Source organism: Chrysemys picta, chromosome 7 (genome assembly GCF_011386835.1).
Source record: "Chrysemys picta bellii isolate R12L10 chromosome 7, ASM1138683v2, whole genome shotgun sequence".
NCBI classification, from domain to species: Eukaryota; Metazoa; Chordata; order Testudines; family Emydidae; genus Chrysemys; species Chrysemys picta.
In genome coordinates, this window is record NC_088797.1 from 127,900,356 (window position 1) to 127,917,412 (window position 17,057).

Here is a 17,057-nt window from a genome sequence, read left to right on the forward strand (position 1 = left end):
GCTCCTGAGGCTGCGTCCACCTCCGCGATGCCATCCTGGCAGCAGGGCAAGTGGTCAGTGCAATGGCCCTGTTGGAGTGCCTGGAGCATGCCGGTTATGCCGATGCCCCCTTCGCACCAAGCATTGGTCACCGCTTCAGACAAGCATCAGATGGCACCAGCGGCAGCACCGGGCTCAGCACGCAAAGCGCAATCAGACACTGGGATGGAAAAGCAGATACCCGCCCCGAGTCCCCTTTCCCCCATGGGAGATGATGTCCCTGGCCCTCCCCCAGGTGGGGCTGTGGTGGGTCCTCTCGCATTAGCCCACCAACGATTAAGGAGCACCAAGCCCTGCTCTGAGGGGTGATCATGAACTTAGGCCTAGAGGTGGAGGAGATGGCAGAGCAATTGGACACCTTGTTTAATGTGCTCTCTGCATCGACCCCTGCACGTGTTGTGCTTCTGGTGCACGAAGAGGTCCTAAATATTGCCAAAGCCCTCAGGCAAACCCCATCCTCAATCCTGCCCACCTCCCAAGAGTGTGAAAAAGAAGTATTTCGTCCCTGCCAAGGGGTTCAAATACTTGTACACCCATCCGCCCCTGGGGTCGTTGGTTGTTTCTGTGGCCAATGAGACAGACAAGGGCAATCCAGTTCCACCCCCAAAAATAAGGAGGCCACGAGACCGGACCTTTTCGGAAGGAAAATTTATTCTATGGCTAGTCTTCAGTTCAGGGTAATGAACCACCAGGTTCTTTTGGGGAGATACAACTTCAACTTATGGGACTCCCTCCATAAGTTCAAGGATTCCATGCCCCAGGATGTGGCCCAAGAATTTGGGGCCCTTGCTGAGGAGGGTACTACAGCAGCTCAGTGTTCCCTCCAAATGGCGTGGGATGCAGCCTATTCGGTGGCCAGGATGGTCACCTCAGCAGTGGTCATGAGGTGCAATTCCTGGCTTCAGACTGCAGGCCTGTCCCAGGAGATGCAGTGCTCGATCCAGGATCTCCTGTTTGATGGGGTTGGACTCTTTGCGGAGAAGACTGATGTGAGGCTGCACAGACTAAAGGACACTCGGGCCACCCTCCACTCACTGGGGTTGCATACACCTCAATTGGCGAGGAAGCAGTTCTGGCCACACACGCTGCCAAGGCCTGGGCAGTCTCAACAGGGATCTGCAAGGAGAAGGGATAGGGACACCAGTTTTAGTCGTTGCTGCCCTTCCTCCTCCCGTTCACCCACACAACCTGGCACAGCGTAACATCATGTGGGCCAGAAGCGTTTGTTTTGAGGGTGCAGTCGAGAGTACACCCCAGTCAGCTCCCCGGATCCGTCTCATCCTTTCCTCAACCATCTTTGTCCCTACCGTTCAGCCTAGTCGCGGGTCACCTCAGACCATTGGGTGCTAGAAATTGTATCTCTGGGCTACACCCTGCAATTCTTGCCCCCCTCTCTTCCCCATCCCTCTTCAGGGACCCTTCTCAAGAGCGACTCCTCGTTCAGGAGGTCAACAACCTCCTCCACTGCCCCCAGCTGCAGGAGATCCCTCGGGAAATGAGGGGGAAATGAGGGAGAAAGGATACTACTCCCGCTATTTCCTAATCCCAAAGGCAAAAGGGGGCCTAAAACCCATTCTGGACCTGTGGCAACTCAACAAATATCTCAAGAGGTGAAGTTCCGCATGGTTTTTCTGGCCTCCATCATTCCCTCCCTGGATCCGGGAGACTGGTACACCGGTCTCGACTTGAAAGACTCCATGTGGGGCAGAGCCTTCCTTCCGGAGGCTCGTTTCCGAGCCATGTCGGATGTGATCTCCCGTGTAAGGGGCCACCCGCTCACCACCACCCACACTTGCCTGAGATTGTTAGGCCACATGGCAGCCTATACTTATGTGGTCTGTAATGCCTGGCTCCATCTCTGGCCACTGCAGGCGTGTCTGGCATTGGTCTACATCCCGAACAGGCACAACCTAGACCTGGTAGTCCAAGGTGCTGGACTACATCTGGTCATCACTGGCATGATGGTTGGACCCCAGATCAGTGTTGGAGGGAGTTTCCTTCACAGCCCCATCCCCATTGCTGCCTCTGTTTTCTGACACCTCAGACCTAGGCTGGGGAGCCCACCTGGGCGAGTTCAGCACACAAGACTGCTGGTCATGGGTCGACCATCCCTCCACATAAATGTCAGGGAGCTCAGAGTGGTACGCTTGATCTGTCAGGCTTTTTGGTCCCACTTGAAGGGCAAGGTGGTTCAAGTCCTGACAGACAATACTGCCACGATGTTTTATATCAACAAGCAGGGCGGAGCCAGGTCATCAGCCCTTTGCCAGGAAGCTCTCCGGCTCTGGGACTTTGTGTGTACAGCATGCTATTCATCTCATGGCTGCGCACCTCCTGAGGACCAGGAGCATATAGCAGATGGCCTCAGCAGAACCTTCTTGTCTCTCCACCAATGGTCTATCCACCCCGAGGTGGCCAGCGTGATCTTCTGAAAGTGGGGATCTCCCCAAGTGGACATTTCCTGTTCTGGCAAGTCGCAAACAAAACTGGTTTGCGACTTGCCAGAACAGGAAATGCCATATGTTCTGCTCAGTTCTGGGGATTGACAGGGGCTCCTTGTCAGACCCCTTCTTACTCCCATGGTCAGGGGCTCTGATCTACGCTTTCTTGCTATTGATCCACAGAGTCCTCATGAAGATCAAGCAGGACAGGGGCAAAGTGATCCCGATAGCCCCGGCTTGGCCTCGCCAACATTGGTTCGGCACGCTGCTGAACCTGTCAATTACAGCCCCGCTGCAGCTGCCTTTCTGGCCAGATCTCCTATCCCAGAACCGTGTCAGGCTCCTGCACCCGAACCTGGCAGCGCTGCACCTGACAGCTTGGTAGTTGTATGCCAAAGAGCAGAAGTGCTCGGCCTGTGTCCAGCAGGTCCTATTGACCTCCACCAGAGCAACCTACCTGGCCAAATAGAAACTGTTCACATGCTGGGCCTCAACCCAAGGTAGGCCTGAGCAGGCCTCGTTGCAGTCAATCCTTGACTACCTTCTGCATCTCAAGCTCCAGGGCATGTCTCTTTCATCAATTAGTGGCCAAATGGACCTTGTATCAGCCTTTCACGCCCCCATTCCACGGCAGGTCGGTCTTTGCTTATGACCTGATGGTCCGGTTCTTGAAAGGTCTGGAGTGACTCTTCTGTTCCCATGTCCGAGAGCCCATCTCTCCGTGGAACCTGAATCTCGTGCTGATGCAGCTCATGAGCTCCCTTTTGAGTGCTTGGCTTCCTGTTCCCTTCTTCTGCTCTCCTGGAAGGTGTCATTCCTGGTGGTGATCACGTCTGCCTGAAGGGTCTCTGAGTTTAGGGCACTTATCTCTGAGCTGCCCTATACAGTGTTTTTCAAGGACAAGGTCCAGCACCCTCCGGCAGTTTGAAAAGTCAGTGCCTGTGTTCAATTGTCCTACTGTTCTTATAGTTAGGAAGATTTTTTCTGATGATCGGTCCATCCATGGCTATTAGCCAGGATGGGCAGGAATGGTGTCCCTAGCCTCTGTTTGACAGAAGCTGGGAATGGGTGACAAGGGATGGATCACTTGATGATTACCTGTTCGGTTCATTCCTTCTGGGGAACCTGGCATTGGCCACTGTCAGAAGACAGGATACTGAGCTAGACAGACTTTTGGTCTGACCCAGTATGACCCTTCTTATGTTCCTGAGATTTAATCTAAATCTGCTGTGCTGTACTTTGAACCTATTGCCTCTAGTCCTGCTCTCTTTTATGGCAGCCTTTCTTGCCACACAGATAGAGAAAATTTGTTCTCTCAAGTATTTGAAAACCGCTGTCATGTCCCCCCCTCTTAATCTACTCTTTCCCCAAACTAAACATACCCAGTTCCTTTAGCCTTTGCTCATATAGCTTGCATTCCATCCCTTCGATCATCTTTGTCACTTACCTCTGGATCCTTTATTCCTTTCCAGTTTCTCTACATCCTTTCTATACACTGGTGACCAAAATTGGACACAGTTCTCCAGCTGAGGCCTACCCAGCACCAAGTAGAGCAGTACTGTCACCTCCTGTAACTTGCATGCTGTGCCTCTGTTAATGCAACCTGACATTGCTCTCTCTGCTCCTTCTGATACATCCTTAACCGTTTGTCCCAGAACATACAGAAATGGAGACCATATGGAAATGAGGTTGCTGTTCTATACCAACGACAAGTGGCCATTTGCTTTATTTGCTAGAACTAGTGGCAGCTCAGATGTTTCTAGAGTTCTCTCCAAAATGAGTCCCTGCCATCCATGTTGAGGGAGAGCAACTCACATGGCTTTCTAAGGGCCTGACACACAAACCATGAAAACAAAGAAAAGCAGAAATGTAACTGGAAACCACAGGCATAGGAAGTGCTTTATGATGCCTTCCCCCTGCACAGATGAACCCAATGGCTGCGCCCAGGGTATGTATCCTCCTCTTCACATGCACAGTGCCAGAGATAATTATGCCCAGAGAATATGCGGGCCCCTCCTCCCCCCATCTCCACACACTGGCTGGAACAGTAAGTGACTTTGCCCATAGGACATGCTCTCCCCAGGCCGGGCCAGCCTCCCATCCTGTTTGTAGTTCTGCAGCCAGTTTGCTACAGTTTCCTGTTCTGATGGGAAGTGAAACTTAAGAGAGGAAAACTGTCTGTGCATGAAGAAATCTCTCTAGGGCTCTCCTCATGCAGCTCCTTCTCTGTGCTCATCGGCACAGGCTTTTGCTCTTTGTATTTTGTTGCCTGAGGCATTTTGGGTAGCTGAGAATTTCTTAATAAGCAAAGACTCATGGGAAGAGGGAGAATGGGGAGCCCCATTATTACTTAGCACGTTTGCATGGCACATACCGGAATGCCTGGCCCTGGGGAGAGTCTGCATTGCTGAGGTTTGGCCGGTGGCTTGTGGCACCAGGATCTTTTTAAGGCAGGAGAGGATGTTTAGTGGTGGGAGAGTTGGTGAAGGAAGTGAAGTGTCTAATCACGGCACAGCGATTGCATATTGCCAGGGCCAGGGACCGCTGCAATTGGATGCATTGTTGGGATTGGAGTAGTGTTTGGATTGCGCTGGTCTGTGGCAGTTCCTTGTGCCAGCGCTTCCTGATGGGACTATCAGCTTCGGCAGTGTCTAAGATTTTTTTGAAAAATGAAATTCCTGGCCTTTTTGGCTGGGAATAAGAACAAATATATTGGGTCAACCCAAAGGTCCATCTAAGTCAGTATCCTGTCTTCCGACAGTGGCCAATGCCAGATGCCCCAGAGGAAATGAACAGAACAGGTAATCAAATGATCCATCACGTCACCCATTCCCAGCTTCTGGCAAACAGAGGCTAGGAACACCATCCCTGCGCACCCTGGCTACTAGCTGTTGATGGACCTGTCCTCCATGAACTTATCTAGTTGTTTGTTTGTTTGTTTGTTTTTTAACCCTGTTACAGTCTTGGCCTTCACAACATCCTCTGGTGAAGAGTTCCACAAGTTGTGTGTGCATTGTGTGAAGAAATACTTCCTTTTGTTTGTTGTAAAACTGCTGCCTATTAATTTCATTTGGTGACTCCTAGTTCTTCTGTTATGAGAAGGAGTAAATAGCACTTCCTTTTTTACTTTCTCCACACCAGTCATGATTTTATAGACTCTATCATATCCCCCATTAGTTGTGTCCTTTTCCAAGCTGAAAAGCCCCAGTTTTATTAATCTCTCCTCATATGGAAGCTGTTTCATACCCCTAATCATTTTTGTTGCTCTTTTCTGAACCTTTTCCAATTCCAATATATCTTTTTTGAGATGGGGGTGACCAGATCTGTATGCAGTATTCAAGATGTAGGTGTACCATGGATTTATATGAGACAATATGATATTCTCTGTCTTATCTATCCCTTTCCTAATGATTCCCAACATTCTGTTAACCTTTTTGACTGCCATTGCACATTGAGCGTCTGTTTTCAGAGAATTATCCACGACTCCAGGATCTCTCTCAAGTAGTAACAGCTAATTTAAACCCTATCATTTTATATGTATAGTTGGGATTGTTTTACAGTGTGCATTACTTTGCATTTATCAACATTGGGCAACAAAATAGCAGGTGAAATTCAGTCACCCAGTTTTGTGATGGCCCTTTATAACTCTTCGCAGTTTGCTTTGGAATATCTCGTGATCCAATGTGAACAGGGGGAGGTTGAGTCAGAATGAAATAGCTGCTTTAAGGGCAAGTGCCCCCCTCCTTCCTCAGGTGTGGTAGCTCAAACCAGCAGGATCATTGTGCTTTCTCTGTAGGCCAGGGCTCATGGAGGGGAGGCCACACAAGGGAACTCCACACAGGAAAGTTTAGTGACTGGTGAGGGGGTGCAGAGCACTGGCCAGATCCACAGCCCCTAACTCTCCATGTAGGTGACGCGAAAGGGCTTCCTGGCCTGTAGTAGCAGAACAGGTGTGCAGCTGCTCCGTGCTGAATGGTGGGGATAGTTCCTTTTCCCTTGGCACCTCTTAGATTTTTTTGTGCAAAGTCCAATTACTCATGTTTTGCATGGGGCTGGGAAGAAGGTCAGTATATCTGAGGTCCCCTTCGCTCCATGTAAACAAGCTGAGAAGTGCAGCTGGGGCGGCTATCTAATGTTCTGAGCTGTCTGTGCTGTTGGAGCAGACACTGATTTAGTGGGAATGTCTCCAGATGGAAGGAATTTGCTTGGTGCTGATGCAGTGAATGGGGAGATTGTCAGAATGTCCTGGCTGGGTCACAGGGAAGTCCTGTCTGTAACCTCCATGACATCACTTCATCGGAAACAAACCGTCTCCTCGCTGCCAGCACACACACAAAACATGGGATTCCACACTGAGCACAAAGCCCCAGTATGCGCACTTCCAGGCTGCACAATGCGCTACGGGGGTGGGGGAGGGAGAGACTGATTGTTCCTTCATTTCAGGAACTGGGGCCTCTCGGCTTTTGCAGTTACAAGCATTCTTGGGTTTGCAGGATCGCCGTAGGCTCTCTGCCCAGGGTCTTCGATGATGTGCATAGATACCATGCCCTTATACCCTAATATCCACAGTAGTTAATAACAATCAGAGAGCCAACATCTGGCTAGGCAAGCAGCAGTATCTCGCTGTTCATGGAGGATCAGACAGTGCTGTTAATTCTGCCTTGGGACACGTGGGATCCTGCCCCACTTACAAAAGAGAGAAGAGAAAAAAGCAGCGTAAAATAAATCTTTCTCCATCCCAGGCCCCAATCACAGCTCTGAATGTAACAGAAAGGTCCATGGGCCGCTCTAGTACCCAACACAGTGCTGTGTGCGTGTGCTCAGTAAAGTGGTTGCAACAGTCACAGGACAGCAAGAGCAGGGGTCTGGGACACGGAGTGAACGTGAGCATATGGGGATTGCTGCACCCCATCTGCCTGACTTAGAGCCATTGTGGGTCTGCAGCCTCCTGAGCCACCGGCGTCACATTGTCAGCGTCTCTCACTGAGAAACAGGCTTGTTTCTTGCAGATGATGGATTAAAATAAACCGTTTAAAAAAATCTAATCTCATTTTAAAGACTCCAAGTGGTGAATCCACCACCTCCCCAGTGAGCTGTTCCAATGTGTACTCACGCTGACTGCTAGGACCTCGCATCTTATTTAAAGGCTGAATTAGCCTAACTTCAACGTCCGGCCATTGGAACTTGTTATGCCTTTGACAGCAAGGTTGAAAAGCCCCTTGCTATCAGATCTCTCTTCCATGTGGAAGTACCTCTGTACTGTGGTCAAGTCACCTTTCAACCATCTCTTCAATAAACTGAATTAAGTTTAGTACTTTTAGCTTCCCATTGTGAGACTTATTTTCCTGCCCTGGATCACTTTTGTGGCCCTCCTTTAAACTCTCTAGTATTTCCACATTCTTCTTGAAGTGCAGATCCCAGAACTGGACACACTATGTTCGTGGTGGTCTCACAAATGCTGTGTACAGAGGTAAGATCACTTCCTATTTCTACTTGATAGTCACCTTTTTATACATCCAAGAACAATATTAGCTCTTTCTGCCACTGCACTGCAATGAGAGTTCGTGTGGAGGTGATTGTCTGCGATGACCTTCTCTGAGTCTCTGCTTTCCAAGACACAGGCTCCCATCCTGCAGGACTGTGGTTCTCAAACTTTTTCTTTCGTGGACCACTTGAAAATTGCTGAGGGTCTCGGCGGACCACTTAATGATTTTTCCAAATGTTGTTTGTACTGTTAGCTAACTGTTGTAAAGCGCTTTGGATAAAAGTGCTATATAAAAAAACTTAATAATAATTAACATTTTTTTTGTTCTACAAATAAAAGCACACAACTCATATTTTAATATCAGTAGTGTTACCTTTCTAATGCGATGGATGTGCCCTCTCTCCCCCACCCAGCAGCCCCTGAGCTGGGGCTGGGAAGGAGGGGGGTCTCTCCCCCACCACAGCAGCCCCTGAGCTGGGGCTGGGAAGGAGGGGGGTCTCTCTCTGGCAGCCGCAGCCCTGCTGCAGCTGGGGAAAGTTTGCCTCTTTCTCTGGCCGCCGCAGCCCTGCACATCCCAAATTCCTTCCACTCCCCTCTTCTCACCCCACTGCCCCTCCTGCCTATCCCCCCCCCCCCCAAGGCCATCACTTCACTTTACATGTGCATCTTCCCCATGGTCCAGGCACCTAATTAGTGGAGCCATGCCTGCGTGGCTCCACTAATTACGTGGGTGACCCTTCATTCTCTTGTGTGCAGCCGCCCAGGCGCGCACCTGAGAGGGAACTATCCGCGGACCACCTGAATGGAGCTCGCAGACCACTGGTGATCCATGGACCACAGTTTGAGAACCTCCGCTGTAGGAATAACCTGCAATCTTAGTTCCTAGATGTACTGCATTTGGCTGAGTACTGACTTCAGATGAAAACCAATTGGAGACAGTTCAACCTTATTTCCAGTCTTAATCCAGATAAGATTTACAACCACCTTTCTCCCCAAGGCCTTAGAATATCATGGTTGGAAGGGACCTCAGGAGGTCATGTAGTCCAGCCCCCTGCTCAGAGCAGGACCAATTCCCAGACAGATTTTTGTCCCAGATCCCTAAATGCCCCCCTCAAGGATTGAGCTCACAACCTGGGTTTAGCAGGCCAATGCTCAAACCACTGAGCTATCCCTCCCCTCTTTCCTCCTGCCTTGCTGCCCCACAGTTTCTCTGGGCTCACACAGGCTTTAACACTAGTGTGTGGGTTTGGGAAGGGCCATGCTGGCTCCTTTTCTCTTATATAAAATAATCAACAATCACCCCCATCAGTCAGAGGCTTCTTTTTAGAAACTTCCCCTTACCTCATTAGTTATTCTTTGAACAAGACGTCCTCCCTACTTCATTCCTTCTGGCCTGGCAACTCATTATTTTCAAGGCCTTCCTTCTGCTTGCTACTCAAGGCCTTTCTTTACAACACAGATCTATTTCCTTAACCAAATTTAAGATCACTTTAATTTTATACTTATCCTAGAGGGTTCTTTTAATTTTGATTGCTTAATTAAAGAAAAAGACTTGAGAGTTGAATTTAGTTGTATTAAGTTTTATTGATTATCCTTAACCACAGCAACTTATAATAGTATAAAGAAGAACAGGAGTACTTGTGGCACCTTAGAGACTAACAAATTTATTAGAGCATAAGCTTTCGTGGACTACAGCCCACTTCTTCTTTTTGCGGATACAGACTAACACGGCTGTTACTCTGAAACTTATAATAGTATAGAAGAATATAAGAAGACAAAAATGGTAGTGGACTATGATTTGGTGCAAACAGACTAGAAAGTTGGTCGACTTATAAGCATTCATGTTTTTTCACAATAGAAAAAATGAAATCACACAATCACAACAGAAAATAACATTTATACTCAATTACTAGCTTGGGAAAGTGACTTTGTTTAGATTTTTGACTAGTAAGAGTCCCTCGAACAGGGCCTCACTTGTGCCAACTTATTATTAACTCCAGCTGAGGAAAAACAATTCAAAACTAAATTACAAGGCAATTTGGTCAGTTACTTACACGCCAATTCACCAGGGTCTCCTTCCCTTATCTATAATAGTCAGACCTTTTTAATGTGTTTCTCACAGAAGGATATTAGCCCAATGTCTGACTAACACTCCTAACTACCTAAAATAAACTCCTACATTTCTTACAGATTCTCTAGACTGAGTGGTGGAGCTATATTGACCCCAGGATATTAGAGAGATCAGGTGGGTGAGGTAATCTCTTTGACTGGACCAACTTCTGTTGATGAGAGAGACAAGCTTTCGAGCTTGCACAGAGCTCTTGTCTCTCTCGCCAACAGAAGTTGGTCCAGTCAAAGATATTACCTCACCCACCTTGTCTCGGTATAGACAGGGTCCAGTACAAAAAGCTTGCACACTCAGTCTCATTTTATGTCCATATACTCTGAGAACTTAAAGACCGTATGAAACCATTAACTGTAGTAGACAGTCTATAGTGTAGTGTTTATAATCCTAGTTAGCAACAGGAACGTGTTCAGTTTTAAAGCTACTTTACAGCAGTCTTGATAGGGTTGCAAACTTTCTAGTTTCCCCAAACCAAACACCCTAGCCCTGCCCCTTCCCTGAGGTCCTGCCCCCCGCTCACTACATTCCTCCTCCCTTGGTGGATCGCTGTCCCCCACCCTCACTCACTTTCAGTGGGCTGGGGGTCAGGGCTGCCCAGAGGGGGGGGCAAGTGGGGCAATTTGCGAGCCCTGGCCAAGAATCCCTTCCCTGGCTACTCACCCGGTGGCAGTCCAGGTCTTCGGCGGCACTTTGGCAGCGGGCCCTTCAGTCGCTCTGGGTCTTCGGCGGCATTTTGGGGGCGGGTCCTTCAGTGCTGCCGAAGACGCGGAGCGAGTGAAGGACCCGCCGCTGCTGCAGACTCGGAGCGCCGCCCGGTGAATATAAGAGCCGCAGCGGGTGGTGCCTTTTTTTATGTCTGCTCCCCCACTTTGCCCCAGGCCCCCTGAATCCTCTGGGCAGCCCTGCTGGGGGTTGGGTTGTGGGAGGGGGTGAGGGCTCTGGGCTGGGCATGCTGGCTCTGTGTTGGGGATGAGGGGTTTGGGGTGCTGGGGGGGGATGTCTGTGGGATTTGGAGTGCGGGAGAGGGATGTGAGTTGAGGCAGGGGGTTGGGGTGCAGGAGGGGGTGAGGGCTCTGGAGTGGGGCTGGGGATGAGGGGTTCAGGGTGTGGGAGGAGGCTCTGGGCTGGGACAGGGGGTTGGGGTGCAGGGATGATGAGGGCTTCAGGCTGGGGGTGCAGGCTCTGTGGTGGGGCTAGGGATGAGGGGTTTGGGTGCAGGAGGGTGCTCTGGGTTTGTGGGGGCTCTGGATTGGTCCAGGGCATTGGGGCTTGGGCTTACCTCAGGGAGCTCCCGGTCCGCAGGGCTAAGGCAGGCTGCCTGCCTGTCCAGGCTGCCACCACAGTGCATACGCCACGGAAGCAACCAGCAGGTCCGGGTCCTAGGTGTGGGGGGGGCAGGAGGCTCCATGCGCCGCTCTCGCCCGCAGGCACCGCCCCTCCCCCCCCAGCTCCCAAAGGCCGGTTCCCCCGGCCAATGGGAGTGCAGAACAGGTGCTCGGGGCGGGGGCAGCACATGGAGCCCCGTGTTCCCCCCCCGCACACACCTAGGAGCTGGACCTACTGGCCACTTCCAGGACGCAGCACGGTGCCAGCCAGGATAGGTAGGGACTAGCCTATCTTAGCACCACGGCACCACTAACTGGACTTTTAACGGCCCGATCAGCAGTGCTGACCGGCGCTGCCAGGGTACCTTTTTGACCTGGTGTTCCAGTCGAAAACCAGACACCTGGTCACCCTAAGTCTTGACTGGAACCTGTCACAAAACAAGATGTACACTGTAAATCTGTGGCAATCTCTAAAAGACATACCAAAGCGTGTCCACTTCCTCACTAATTAGGCACTCTGTTTCAGGAAATGGTCAGCTGACTGATTTAGGCCAAGAGACAGTCTGTGTGTTACTTAATGCCAGCTCTTTGCTCAGCAGTCCGCTTTCATCTCAGTTATTGTTCACAGCAGAAGTTGACACTTCAAACACAGGTGGAACGAAAGACAGACATAACTATAGTCTTTTCCCAGCGAGCTGATGGACAACCTGAACTGCTGAAAAATAGAAAGAGACCAGTTACAGGCGCCTATCTGAGATTGGTACTTGATGTCACCAGAAGGACTCCCAGGTAGCCAGCCCAGGACCTCAGTCTACTGTCTTCCAAGCTTCTTTAGCTTTCAGGAAGTGATGTGCTGAAGGAGACAGGCTATTTTATCCCATAACTGCTGGGTGGTCCAAGTTGGTTCCTTTTCTTGGAGGTGCTGGCGTGGACCAATCAGATGGTGATCCATACTTCGTCCAAAGATTCCAAATGTCCAACCAGAAGGACAGTAGTCCTCTCATCATCCAATCAGGGAAGAGACATCAGCTTTTGAATTCTTGCAACTGGGACCAGAAATTTCTAGACTCTTTTGTGCAACACATTTTGTCACACAAGCTTGTATAAGAAAAGTTAGGCCATAGCTGTTTGGGAATATCTTGGGCTGGCTTGCTCCGGACACCAACTTATCACTGCAAGTTGATTTCCACAGGCTCCTTTCTGGTGCATCCCTTGGCCAATTTTGCAGTTATGCTTGCTCAAGTTGCAGTTTCTCCATCAACACTGCTAGCTGCTGAAAGGTCCAGTTTAAAGTTCCTCATTCTACTACTGTATCTGGCACATATAACATTGATATTAAATTAATAGGATTTTTAATTATTTTATTCATAGACAGGGAAAAAGGGGAAGTCAAGATTCTTTAGCTTCACTGTCTTGCGAAAGGCTGTAGCAACACTGAATTTCTTCAGACTTATAGAAGGAAATCTAGCCACTAGATCTTGAATTTTTGTTCTCTCAGCCCTCTGTTCTGTCTTTTAGAAAAGGCCTTGATACCTGGGCAATTCCTAAATAGTAATAACTCATAGTTTGGGGTTTTAGTTGCTACAATAGCTATTAAAGTAGTTCAGTGATGTGATCTTGAATCTACAGGGAGCCAGAGACTATAGTTCTGCGAGTATGAAATGTCCTATTCAGCTCTGTAAGTGTTGACTCTGAAACACGATAACTTAAATTTTTAAATTAACTATTTCACTGCTGGCCATTTTTGCTGAAGAATCTATTCAGGAAGTCAGGAGGGGTCCCACAAAGATTTTTTTTTTGAGGCGTGGGAGATGACAGCATGTTCGAAGGAAAGAAAGGAGGCAGATGAGAGAGAGAGATTAAGAATGAATAAGAGGAGGAAGAGATGGAGTCAGGGGGACAGGTTTTGGGATTATAGCTGGGGTGAAGCAGACTTCCGGAGGGAGCTGATAAATGAAGGAGTTGGGTTCATTTGAGAATGGAGTGTATTTATGAACTTGGAATCTGCAGGTTTTGATCACAGGGAGTTTGAGGCAAGGCATGTTCCTGGTGTGTTTTGACTGAGGCACTTCAGAAGTTGATGCAGGTTCTACACACTGGGTAAGTTATATGATGTTTGTAGAGAGAATTTGCAGTTACAGTATCCCACTGTATGTCACAGGAGGATAATGTGAATGGCCTCTGTGTATCCCCATAATGGATTAGAGGCACTGATTTTTCAGCAGCTGGCATCTTCCTCTACCTCGGGCAATACACTGTGGAACACCGTGAACCTTCGCAAATGTTTGCAGACTCAATGGGCCAAATCCAGACTTGATGTACTCTCCATTGACTTACAGTATTCACCCATATACACCTGGTCAGAATTAGGCTCCATATGTCTCTGTCCATTTGGTCAGCCTTAGCTGTGCCAGTGGATAGGCTGCAGGAACTCCATGGACTCTGAGCTGTTGCAATGACTCCTTGCTGAGGAATTTCGTAGACTGACTCCCCATGTTCTCACAATGAGTGTGGCAGCAGAGCAGGTAAATCCCTACTCATTGCTTTGGAAATGTAATGGAAGCTAACCCTTTGCAATCTGGAGCATTCCTAAGCTGCTAGGCTTCATGTCTGCTTGGCTGCCTTTCTGGACAGGTCACAGTCAATGGGTTCTCAGCCTTTAGATATTTCTCACCTAATTAGATAGGCTTTAGGAACCAGGGCTGCCCAGAGGATTTAGGGGGCCTGGGGCAAAGCGGGGGAGCGGACATAAAAAAAGGCACCACCCACTGCGGCGCTTGTACTCACCGGGCGGCGCTCCGAGTCTGCAGCGGCGGCAGGTCCTTCACTCGCTCTGCATCTTTGGCAACACTGAAGGACCCGCCGCCAAAATGCTGCCGAAGACCCGGACCGCTGCCGGATGAGTAGCCAGGGAAGGGATTCTCGGCCAGGGCTCGCGGGGCCCCTGCGGGGCCCGGGGCCTGAGGCAAATTGCCCCACTTGCCCTCTGCCCCCGGGTGGCCCTGTTAGGAACTCCATAGAATACATAACATCCTGCAGTCCACAGTAACTGCACAGGCAGCCACAAGTACTTCCCACCCTGTAGAAGAAAACCACTTGATAAGCTCCCAACCCTTCTGTTGATGCCCAATGGACAACAAGGGATCCACTGGGCCATCAATAAGCAGCTCCTCTTGTATATGCTAGTGAAGAGCTCCATGAACTCCCAGTTGCTAGGCAGGGTTCACAGGAACGCCTTCCTCATTCCCTAGCATTACCCCAAGACTCATGGGCACCAGATTGTGTGGTTGCCATGGGTTTCCTGTCTTGACAATTAGGTGTGCTGTTTTTCTTAATAAAATGTGACTAATTATTCCTAGCTGTGACTCCCTTGATAGCCAGGGCCCACTTGATGTGGGCATTCAGAGAAAGGGGTGGCATCTCTTCTGCCTTACCAAAGCAGATATATTTGTTCAGAGTTGTGCTGGTAATTGTTAGTGTGACAATTTTCCAGTGGAGGGCATCTGAACTGAAACACGGGTCTTTGGCCCAGTCCTTGGCCTTGGCTGAGCAGTACCTGGCCCGAACATGAGGCGCTTGTATGGTTGTGCTCCTTTCTTACATCCCCTCGATCCTGGGACTGCCTAAGGCTTGTTTCAGCACCCCCAAAAGTTAGAATAGCCTCACTTTAAGCAGGGCATCAGCCTAATTTGAGCCCGCTGGTAACAGCCAGCAAGGACTGCTGAAATGCCTTAGCCCTTCGGGCTATTCCATCTCTTCCAGCCTACCCCCTCCTCCTCCATGTTGGAGGTTTCAAGGGAGTGTGGCAAAGAGCTAGGCCATGTCTAACTACAAACTTACATCGGTTTGACTGTGCTGTTCAGGGGTGTGAAATCCAAACTCCTGAATGACATCGTTATACTGACCTAACTCCAGGTGTCGACAGCATTACGGCAACGGGAGGGCTTCTCCCCTTGACATAGCTACCGCCTCTCATGGAAGTGGATTAACTACGCTGATGGGAGAAACTCCCCCGTCAGTGTAGCGGTATCTTCATTGAAGCACTATGCCGCTGTAGCGATTTAAATGTAGACCTAGTTACACCTGCTCTTCACCCTCCAGGGTTTCCCGCACACTAGAGACTCATCATTTGGCTGGTTACACTAGTTTTACAGACTCTGTTCATCACCACAGCAGTGCCCGGGGCCCATAGCATGAGCCAGGATGTGGCCCCTTGTGCCTTGGGTACTGGCATTCAGGTCTAAGAGCAAAAATCAGCTCTTAAATGTGGACTCATGAAGGAAAGCATTCCATGTTAATCAGAGTTTTGTGTGTGTTATATTCTGCACAAAGGTCCTGTAATTCATGGTGAGTGAAGAGAGGTTCACGCTATACCTCCCCCCAATACCCTATCGGGTCATTGGGTGGTTGAGCTGAATTGCAGAAGCAGAGGTTGATTCCAGGTACCTGCCACCCACTCAGGTGAAGTCTCTTTCAGTACTGGCAGAGCTCCTCTTTTAAATAGTAGCTGAGTTTGGGGCTTAGAACAGCCTCTCGGGTCATTGTCTGGGAAGTGCTGGTGCCTGTAATGGGGAAGTTCCTCCTCCCTCTGCACCTTCATGTTAGCACCTGCTACAAGCCCAAGGCTTGAGACTGCTCTTAAATGCAAGTCCTGGTGCAGACTAAGCCAGGTTGGCCCATAGCAGGACATTTCTTTACAGGGGTGTAGTCCTGACTTTTTTAAGTTCAGGAAACTAGGAGTGGATGGGTCACTACAAAAAGTAATTTTCCCTCTCTTGATATTCACCCCTTCTTGCCAACTGTTGGAAATGGGCAACGGCCACCTTGATTGCATTGGCCTCATTAGCACTGACCCGCCACATGGTAAGGCAACTCCTATCTTTTCATGTGCTGTGAGAGAGAGAGAGAGAGATACTGCTTACTGTATTTTTCACTCCATGCATCTGAAGAAGTGGGTTTTAGCCCACAAAAGCTTATGCCCAAATAAATGTGTTAGTCTGTAAGGTGCCACAAGATCTCCTCAGTACGCTAGCGTACTGTTTCTGTATCACATGCAAGATGCCTTTGTTTACAGCTGGTTTTCTGGTTTGCTTGAGACATGACCTGTTTGTCTTTCCATCAATATTTAGAGGGAAAGTAGCTATGAGCTGGGCAGGGGGCCTTGCACCCGGAGCAGGCTCCGCTGCTGATCAGGGATTTCAGGTATTCATATTTGACAGGGCTCTCTTATCTTCCCTGAGTTCCTGGCCTATACACTGAGGGGAACAGTCCTGCTCTCCTGCTTTCCCTGACCAGTTCCTGTGCCAGTGACGTCTCTGTCCTGGCTCATTTCTCTCAATGCAGTGAGGTCCTTGTGGCAGAATCACTCATCAGCCTTGCCAGCATCATTCTCGCTGATAACTAACTTGGAACCAGAAAAGCCATTGGATCCTGTTTTGTTCTGGGACCTGACCCAATGACTGAACTGGGCCAGCAGGAGACCTGCAAAAACAGAGACCAAAATTAGAAGCAAAGGCAGGGATGCCTGATCATCTGGGCTGGGCTCCAATCTCTGGGGTGGGGTGCTTGATGCCTGTCCAGCTGGGCTGGATTCCAACATTGCGTCGGGGAGAGGGCAGTGATGTACTGGCTGTCACCACGTA

At 49.5% G+C, this 17,057-nt stretch overlaps 1 protein-coding gene across 11 annotated transcripts in view; it reads left to right on the forward strand.

Annotated features, from left to right (window-relative positions):
* ENTPD1 (ectonucleoside triphosphate diphosphohydrolase 1) overlaps positions 1-17,057 on the forward strand; it is a 100,970-nt gene that overhangs the window by 59,746 nt on the left and 24,167 nt on the right. The window lies entirely within an intron of this gene.